Here is a 10,065-nt window from a genome sequence, read left to right on the forward strand (position 1 = left end):
ACATTTCCTTAGCATACCTCTATACCTCTCTCAGGCATTATAAAGGGATTCATGATCCTCTTGTTTAAAGCCTTGGATGTCCAGCCTTAGCTGTGTCATCCTTTTTGGAGGGTAAAAATGATTCAGGAATTTGTCTGATAACTGTTTCCATGTCTTTATGCTTGCTGTAGGTTGGTTATTTAACCACCTTTTAGCTTGATCTTTTACAGCAAATGGAAACAGTAATAGTCTGTAGACATCCTGATCTACCTCTTTATCATGTACTGTGTCAGCAATTTGTAAGAACTGTGCCAGAAACTCAGTAGGTTCTTCCTGTGGAAGACCGGAATACTGGCAATTTTGCTGCACTATGATAATGAGTTGAGGATTTAGCTCAAAGCTGCTTGCTTTGATGGGAGGTATACAGATGCTACTCCCATATGCAGCTGTAATGGGGTTAGCATAAGACCCCAGAGTCCTCTTGGACTGATTAATTCCACTTAAGTCCATAATGGACAAAAGGGAAATGAGAATGATTGCAAAGAGATAAATTTTGTTTATTTTTATTTTTTTTTTGAAATGACCGAAAAAAAATAAAATACAATAAAATAAAACAAAAGAAAAATAAAATAAAATTCGAAAATAAAAAAATAAAATAAGATCAAAGCAAATTGAGAACTGAATCAATTAGTGAAAAAAAAGATTTTGAAAACAGCAATTAAGAAGATATGATTGAAAAATTTTTATGAAAAAGATTTGGTTCTTAAAAAGAGGAAAGAGAAAAACACAAAAAGACACCAAACTTAAAATTTTAGAAAATCAAACACTAATTTTTTTCGAAAATTTTAAAAAGGAAAAACACAAAGAGGACACCAAACTTAGAACTTTTATGAATCAAAACGGGACTAGGGACAAGAAAAATTCGAAAGTTAAAAGAAGAAAAACAAAAAGCATGCAATTGACACCAAACTTAGAATATGAAACTAGACTCAACTAAAAGACTCTAAACCAACAAAATAAACAGTCCTAATCTAAGCAACAAGATAAGCCGTCAGTTGTCCAAACTCGAACAATCCCCGGCAACGGCGCCAAAAACTTGGTGCACGAAATTGCAATAACACTTTTGCAATCCCGCACAACTAACCAGCAAGTGCACTGGGTCGTCCAAGTAATACCTTGTGTGAGCAAGGGTCGATCCCACGGAGATTGTCGGCTTGAAGCAAGCTATGGTTATCTTGTAAATCTTAGTCAGGAGATCAGAAATTATCAGGATTGATTGTAAAAAGTAAAAGAACATGAAATGGTTACTTGTTTTGCAGTAATGGAGAATAGGTTGGGGTTTTGGAGATGCTCCATCTTCTGAATCTCTGCTTTCCTACTGTCTTCTTCATCAAACACGCAAGTCTCCTTCCATGGCAAGCTCATGTAGGGTTTCACCGTTGTCAATGGCTACCTCCCATCCTCGCAGTGAAAGCTAATGCACGCACTCTGTCACAGTACTGCCAATCACCGGTTTGGTTCCCTCCCCTACCGGAATAGAATCCCTCTTTTGCGTCTGTCACTAACGCCCAGTAGGTTACAGGTTTGAAGCACGTCACAGTCATTCAATCATTGAATCCTACTCAGAATACCACAGACAAGGTTTAGACCTTCCGGATTCTCTTGAATGCTGCCATCAGGTCCTGCCTATACCACGAAGATTCCGATTAAAGAACTCAAGAGATAACTACTCAATCTAAGATAGAACAGAGGTGGTTGTCAGGCACGTGTTCATAGTTGAGAATGATGATGATTGTCACGGATCATCACATTCATCCGGATTAAGAACAAGTATTATCTTAGAATCGAAGCAAGCATGATTGAATAAGAAACAGTAGTAATTGCATTAATCCATCAAGACACAGCAGAGCTCCTCACCCCCAACCATGGGGTTTAGAGGCTCATACTGTGGAAAGAAACGTGTACAAAATGTTATGGGGTCATAAGGTACGGATACAATGTCAAAAGATCCTATAAGTAGTAAACTAGTGTCCTAAGGTCTACAGAAATGAGTAAATGACAGAAAAATCCACTTCCGGGCCCACTTGGTGTGTGCTTGGGCTGAGCAATGAAGGAATTTCGTGTAGAGACCTTTTCTGGAGTTAAACGCCAGCTTTCATGCCAGTTTGGGCGTTTAACTCCAAATTTTATGCCAGTTCCGGCGTTTAACGCTGGAATTTCTGTAGGTGACTTTGAGCGCCAGTTTGGGCCATCAAATCTTGGGCAAAGTATGGACGATTATATATTGCTGGAAAGCCCAGGATGTCTACTTTCCAATGCCGTTGAGAGCGCGCCAATTGGGCTTCTGGAGCTCCAGAAAATCCACTTCGAGTGCAGGGAGGTCAGAATCCAACAGCATCTGTAGTCCTTTTCAGTCTCTGGATCAGATTTTTGCTCAGGACCCTCAATTTCAGTCAGAAAATACCTGAAATCACAGAAAAACACACAAACTCATAGTAAAGCCCAGAAAAGTGAATTTTAATTAAAAACTAATAAAAATATACTAAAAACTAACTAAAAGATACCAAAAACATACTAAAAACAATGCCAAAAAGCATACAAATTATCCGCTCATCAGGTGGCGCCTTCTTGAAAGACCAATGGTGCTCTTTGAGCTCTTCTATATCTCTTCCTTGCTTCTGTTGCATGATCCCTAGTAATTTTGGTGTTCCTATTCTTAGTTGCTCCCAATAGTTGTGTGGAGGACAATTTATCCCCTGAGGTATCTCAGGGATCTCTTGATTTGTAGTCAAATGTTCTACCACTGAGCTATAAACCCTTTTTTTAGGTTTCTCTGGCCTTAAGTGCCATTAATGGTTATGGGAAAACAAAAAGCTTATGCTTTTACCACACCAAACTTAGAAAATTGCTCGCCCTCGAGCAAGAGAAGAAAGAAAAGATGAAGAATAAGAAGAAGATATGGAGGAGATGGAGGGATGTGTGTATTCAGCTATATGGGTGGGATTGGGTGGGAAAGTGTTTTTGAATTGTGAAGGTGGGTGGGGTTTATGGGGAAGAGTGGATAGATGTAGGTGGTGAATGAAAAACAGAAGGGATGACCATGAATGGAGAGAGAGAGGGTAAGGTAGGTGGGGATCTTGTGGGGTTCACAGATCCTGAGATGATCCTGTGGGGTCCACAGATCCTGAGGTGTCAAGGATTTACATCCCTGCACCAATTAGGCATGTAAAATGCCTTTGCACACCATTCTGGCATTTAAACACCGAGATGATGCACACTCTGGGCGTTCAACGCCCATGTGTAGCATGTTTCTGGCGTTGAACGCCAGTTCCATGCTTGTTACTGGCGTTCAGCGCCAGCTTTCCTCAGAGCACATTCCTGGCATTCAAACGCCAGGATGTTGCTTGTTTCTGGCATTCAGCGCCAGATTCATGCTCTGTTCTGGCGTTGAACGCCAGCCAGATGCTCCTTACTGGCGTTGAACGCCAGTCTGTCCTCCCTCCAGGGTGCAAAATTTTTTTCTTCTGTTTTTGATTCTGTTTTTATTTTTAATATTTTTTTCGTGACTCCACATGATCATGTACCTAATAAAACATAGAAGAACAATAAAATAAAATTAAAATTAGATAAATAAAAATTGGGTTGCCTCCCAACAAGCGCTTCTTTAATGTCAATAGCTTGACAGTGGACTCTCATGGAGCCACACAGATGATCAGGTCAATGTTGGGGATTTCCAACACCAAACTTAGAGTTTGGATATGGGGTCTTAACACCAAACTTAGAGTTTGGTTGTGGCCTCCCAACACCAAACTTAGAGTTTGACTGTGGGGGCTCTTCTTGACTCTGAACTGAGAGAAGCTCTTCATGCTTACTCTCTTTTGTCACAGAGGGATGGCCATGTGCCTTAAACACAAGGTAGTCCCCATTCAATTGAAGGACTAATTCACCTCTGTTGACGTCTATCACAGCTCCTGCTGTAGCTAGGAAAGGTCTTCCAAGGATGATGCATTCATCCTCTTCCTTCCTAGTGTCTAAGATTATGAAATCAGCAGGGATGTAAAGGCCTTCAACCTTTACTAACACGTCCTCTACTATTCCATAAGCTTGTCTCAATGACTTGTCTGCCAATTGTAATGAAAACAAGGCAGGTTGTACCTCAATGATCCCCAGCTTCTCCATTACAGAGAGTGGCATAAGATTTATCCCTGACCCCAGATCACATAGAGCTTTTTCAAAGGTCATGGTGCCTATGGTACAAGGTATTAAGAACTTGCCAGGATCTTGTCTCTTTTGAGGTAAAATTTGCTGAATCCAGGTATCTAGTTCACTAATGAGCAAGGGAGATTCACCTTCCCAAGTCTCATTACCAAACAACTTGGCATTCAGCTTCATGATAGCTCCTAGATATTGAGCAACTTGCTCTCCAGTCACATCTTCATCCTCTTCTGAGGAAAAATAGTCTTCAGAGCTCATGAATGGCAGAAGGAGATTTAATGGAATCTCTATGGTCTCTATATGAGCCTCAGATTCCTTTGATCCTTAATAGGAAACTCCTTCTTGCTTGAGAGATGTCCTAGGAGGTCTTCCTCACTAGGATTTTCGTCCTTCTCCTCCCTTGTGCATTCGGCCATATTGATCACATCAATGGCCTTGCACTCTCCTTTTGGATTCTCTACTGTATTGCTTGGGAGAATACTGGGAGGAGTTTCAATGACTTTCTTACTCAGCTGGCCCACTTGTGCCTCCAGATTTCTGATGGAGGATCTTGTTTCACTCATGAAACTGAAAGTGGCTTTTGACAGATCAGAGACTAGATTGGCTAAATTAGAAGTGTTTTGTTTAGAATTCTCTGTCTGTTGCTGAGAAGATGATGGAAAAGGCTTGCTATTGCTCAGCCTATTGCGTCCACCATTATTAAAGCCTTGTTAAGGCTTTTTGGTGATCCTTCCATGAGAAATTTGGATGATTTCTCCATGATGAATTATAGGTGTTTCCATAAGGATCACCCATGTAATTAACCTCTGCCATTGCAGGGTTTTTCAGGATCATAAGCTTCTTCAGAAACTGCCTCTTTAGTACTGTTGGATGCTGGTGCACGAAATTGCAATCACACTTTTGCAATTCCGCACAACTAACCAGCAAGTGCACTGGGTCATCCAAGTAATACCTTACCTGAGTAAGGGTCGATCCCACAGAGATTGTCGGCTTGAAGCAAGCTATGGTTATCTTGTAACTCTTAGTCAGGATATCAATAATTATCAGGGTTGATTGTAAAAAGTAAAAGAACATGAAATAAGTACTTGTTTTGCAGTAATGGGGAACAGGTTGAGGTTTTGGAGATGCTCTATCTTCTGAACCTCTGCTTTCCTACTGTCTTCTTCTTCAAGCATGCAAGGCTCCTTCCATGGCAAGCTGTATGTAGGGTTTCACCGTTGTCAATGGCTACCTCCCATCCTCTCAGTGAAAATGTTCAACGCACCCTGTCACGGCACGGCTATTCAGCTGTTGGTTCTCGATCATGTCGGAATAGAATCCAGTGATTCTTTTGCGTCTGTCACTAACGCCCCACAATCGCGAGTTTGAAGCTCGTCACAGTCATTCAATCATTGAATCCTACTCAGAATACCACAGACAAGGTTTAGACCTTCCGGATTCTCTTGAATGCCGCCATCAATTCTAGCTTATACCACGAAGATTCTGATTAAGGAATCCAAGAGATATCTACTCAATCTAAGGTAGAATGGAGGTGGTTGTCAGGCACACGTTCATAGTTGAGAATGATGATGAGTGTCACGGATCATCACATTCATCAGGTTTAAGAACAAGTGATATCTTAGAATGGAAGCAAGCATGATTGAATGAAAAACAGTAGTAATTGCATTAATCCATCAAGACACAGCAGAGCTCCTCACCCTCAACCATGGGGTTTAGAGACTCATGCCGTAGGAAGCACACAAAGAAACGTGTAAAGTGTCATGAGGTACCGATACAATGTCAAAACATCCTATTAATAGTGAACTAGTAACCTAGGGTATACAGAAATGAGTAAATGATGTAAAAATCCACTTCTGGGTCCACTTAGTGTGTGCTTGGGCTGAGCATTGAAGCTTTCATGTGTAGAGACTTTTTCTGGAGTTAAACGCCAGCTTTCATGCCAGTTTGGGCGTTTAACTCCAATTTTTATGCCAGTTCCAGCGTTAAACGCTGGGAATTCTGAAGCTGATTTGCAACGCCGGTTTGGGCCATCAAATCTCGAACAAAGTATGGACTTCTATACATTGCTGGAAAGCCCAGGATGTCTACTTTCCAACGCCGTTGAGAGCACGCCAATTGGGCTTCTGTAGCTCCAGAAAATCCACTTCGAGTGCAGGGAGGTCAGAATCCAACAGCAGCTGCAGTCCTTTTCAGCCTCTGAATCAGATTTTTGCTCAGGACCCTCAATTTCAACCAGAAAATACCTAAAATCACAGAAAAATACACAAACTCATAGTAAATTCCGGAAAAGTGAATTTTAACTAAAAACTAATAAAAGTATACTAAAAACTAACTAAAATATACTAAAAACGTACTGAAAACAATGCCAAAAAGCGTATAAATTATCCGCTCATCAGATGCATTTTGCCATCCATTCAGACTTTGAGAGATCATGTTGACTTACTAAGTCAACACTTTGTTCTGAGCCAATATGGCATTCAGAGCATCAATCTCAAGAACTCCTTTCTTCTGAGGTATCCCATTATTCACGGAATTCCTCTCAGAAGTGTACATGAATTGGTTATTTGCAACCATGTCAATTAGTTCTTGAGCTTCTGCAGGCGTTTTCTTTAGGTGAATAGATCCACCTGCAGAATGGTCCAATGACATTTTCGAAAACTCAGATAGACCATAATAGAATATATCTAATATGGTCCATTCTGAAAACATGTCAGATGGACACCTTTTGGTCAACTTCTTGTATCTTTCCCAAGCTTCATAGAGGGATTCACCATCTTTTTGCTTGAAGTTCTGAACATCCACTCTAAGCTTGCTCAGCTTTTGAGGAGGAAAAAATTTATCCAAGAAGGTTGTGACCAGCTTATCCCAGGAGTCAGGCTATCTTTAGGTTGTGAGTCCAACCATATTCTAGCTCTGTCTCTTACAGCAAAAGGGAAAAGCATGAGCCTGTAGACTTCAGGATCTACTCCATTCGTCTTAATAGTCTCACAAATCTGCAAGAACTCAGTTAAAAACTGGTAAGGATCTTCAGATGGAAGTCCATAAAACTTGCAGTTCTGTTGCATTAAAGCAACTAATTGAGGTTTAAGCTCAAAATTATTGGCTCCAATGGCAGGAATGGAGATGCTTCTTCCATCAAATTTGGACGTGGGCTTAGTAAATCACCAGCATTCTCCTTGCATTATGTTGTTGGGTTCGGCTGCCATCTCCTTTTCTTATTCGAAAATTTCTGAGAGGTTACTTCTGGATTGTTGTAATTTAGCTTCTCTTAGTTTCCTCTTCAGAGTCCTTTCAGGTTCAGGATCAGCTTCAACAAGAGTGCTCTTGTCCTTGTTCCTGCTCATATGAAAGAGAAGAAAACAAGAAAAAGAAGAGGAATCCTCTATGTCACAGTATAGAGATTCCTTTATGTTAGTAGAAGAAGAAAGGGGGAGAAAGAATGAAGAAGAATGAATAGTCTGTATAAAGAGTAATAGGGGGAGGTGATAAGAGATGAAGAGAAGTGTTAGTAAATAAATAATTAAATAGAATAAGAAAGAGAAGGAGAATTTCGAAAATTTTGAAAAAGAGGTTAGTTTTTCGAAAATTAAAGATAAGATAGATTAAGATTAAAATTTAAAAATAATTAAAAAGAATTTTTGAAAAAGAGAGAAGTATTTTTGAAAATTAGAGAGGGATAGGTAGTTAGTTGGTTTTGAAAAAGATAAGAAAACAAACAAAAGTCAATAGTTAGTTGAAAAAGATATTAAAATTAAATTTGAAAAGATAAGAATATAAGAAGTTAGATAAGATATTTTGAAATCAAAATTTGAAAAAGATAAAATTTTGAAAGAGATATGATAAAAAGATAAGAAGATAAGATAGATAAGATATGTTTGAAAAAGATTTAATTTTAAAATTAAAATTAATTACTTAACTAACAAGAAACTAAAAGATAAGATTCTAGAATTTTTAAAGATTAAACCTTTCTTAACAAGAAAGTAACAAATTTCAAATTTTTGAATCAATCACATTACTTGTTAGCTAATTTTCGAAAATATGATTTAAAGATAAGAAAAAGATTTTGAAAATACTTTGAAAAAGATTTTTGAAATTTTCAAAAAAAAAGGAAAAAATGGAAAAGATATGATTTTTGAAAAAGATTTTGAAAAGATAAGATTTTTAAAATTGAAAATTTGACTTGACTTGTAAGAAACAACTAATTTTTAAAAAATTTTGACCAAGTCAACCCAAGACATGAAAATTTTGGATCAAACACATTATGCATGCAAGAACGCTATGAATGTCAAGATGAACACCAAGAACACTTTGAAGATCATGATGAACATCAAGAACATAATTTTAAAAAATTTTTGATGCAAAGAAACATGCAAGACACCAAACTTAGAAATCTTTAATGCATGGACTCTAACAAACGAAAAATGCACATGAAAAACAACAAACAACACAAAACAAGAAAACATCAAGATCAAACAAGAAGACTTACCAAGAACAACTTGAAGATCATGAAGAACACTATGAATGCATGAAATTTTCGAAAAATGCAAGAAAAATTTTTAAAGCATGCAATTGACACCAAACTTAAAAATTGACTCAAGACTCAAACAAGAAACTCAAAATATTTTTTATTTTTATGATTTTCTAAATTTTTTTGTATTTTTATTAATTTTTTTCGAAAATAAAGTTTGGAAAAACGAAAAAGAAAAGAAAAATTTTGAAAAAGATTTTTGAAAAAAAAATTACCTAATCTGAGCAACAAGATGAACCGTCAGTTGTCCAAACTCAAACAATCCCCGGCAACGGCGGCAAAAACTTGGTGGACGAAATTGTGATTCATATGTTTATGTATTTTGTAAAATTCATTGCTCTTTCTTTCCCTGGAAATGGCGCCAAAAACCTGGTGCCAATACCATGGTTCACAACTTCACACAACTAACCAGCAAGTGCACTGGGTCGTCCAAGTAATACCTTACGTGAGTAAGGGTCGATCCCACGGAGATTATTGGTATGAAGCAAGCTATGGTCACCTTGTAAATCTCAGTTAGGCGGATTAAGTTGGTTTATGATGATTTCAAAACTTAATAATAAACAGAAAATAAAATAGGATAGAAATACTTATGTAAATCAATAGTGGGAATTTCAGATAGGCGTATTGAGATGCTGTGCTCCTCTTGAATCTCTACTTTCTTATTACATTCATCCAATCCTTCTTACTCCTTTCCATGGCAAGCTGTATGTAGGGCATCACCATCGTCAATGGCTACTTTTCATCCTCTCTAGAAAATGGTCCTATGCGCTGTCACTGCATGGCTAATCGTATGGAGGCATCACCCTTGTCGATGGCTACATCCCATCCTCTCAGTGAAAATGGTCCAAATGCTCTGTCACAGCACGGCTAATCATCTGTCGGTTCTAAATCAGGTTGGAATAGAATCCCTTGATTCTTTTGCGTCTGTCACTAACGCCCAGCCTTCAGGAGTTTGAAGCCCGTCACAGTCATTCAATTCCGGAATCCTACTCGGAATACCACACACAAGGTTAGACTTTCCAGATTCCCATGAATGCCGCCATCTATCTAGCTTATACCACGAAGATTATGTTGGGGAATCTAAGAGATATGCGCCCGGCCTAGAGTAGAACGGAAGTGGTTGTCAGTCACGCGCGTTCATAGGTGAGAATGATGATGAGTGTCACGGATCATCACATTCATCAAGTTGAAGTGCAACGTATATCTTGGAATAAGAATAAAAGAGAATTGAATAGAAAGTAATGGTAATTGTATTGAAACTTGAGGTACAGCAGAGCTCCACACCCTTAATCTATGGTGTGCAGAAACTCCACCGTTGAAAATACATAAGTGAAAGGTTCAGG

The 10,065-nt window shown here is 38.5% G+C and overlaps 1 non-coding gene across 1 annotated transcript; it reads left to right on the forward strand.

Annotated features, from left to right (window-relative positions):
• The first annotated feature begins 6,901 nt into the window (after positions 1-6,901).
• LOC130977250 (small nucleolar RNA R71) lies at positions 6,902-7,005 on the forward strand. Its single transcript, XR_009084951.1, has one exon. It is a non-coding gene; the product is annotated as a small nucleolar RNA R71 (small nucleolar RNA).
• The last annotated feature ends 3,060 nt before the right edge of the window (positions 7,006-10,065 follow it).

This window comes from Arachis stenosperma, chromosome 4 (genome assembly GCF_014773155.1).
Source record: "Arachis stenosperma cultivar V10309 chromosome 4, arast.V10309.gnm1.PFL2, whole genome shotgun sequence".
Taxonomy (NCBI): domain Eukaryota; kingdom Viridiplantae; phylum Streptophyta; class Magnoliopsida; order Fabales; family Fabaceae; genus Arachis; species Arachis stenosperma.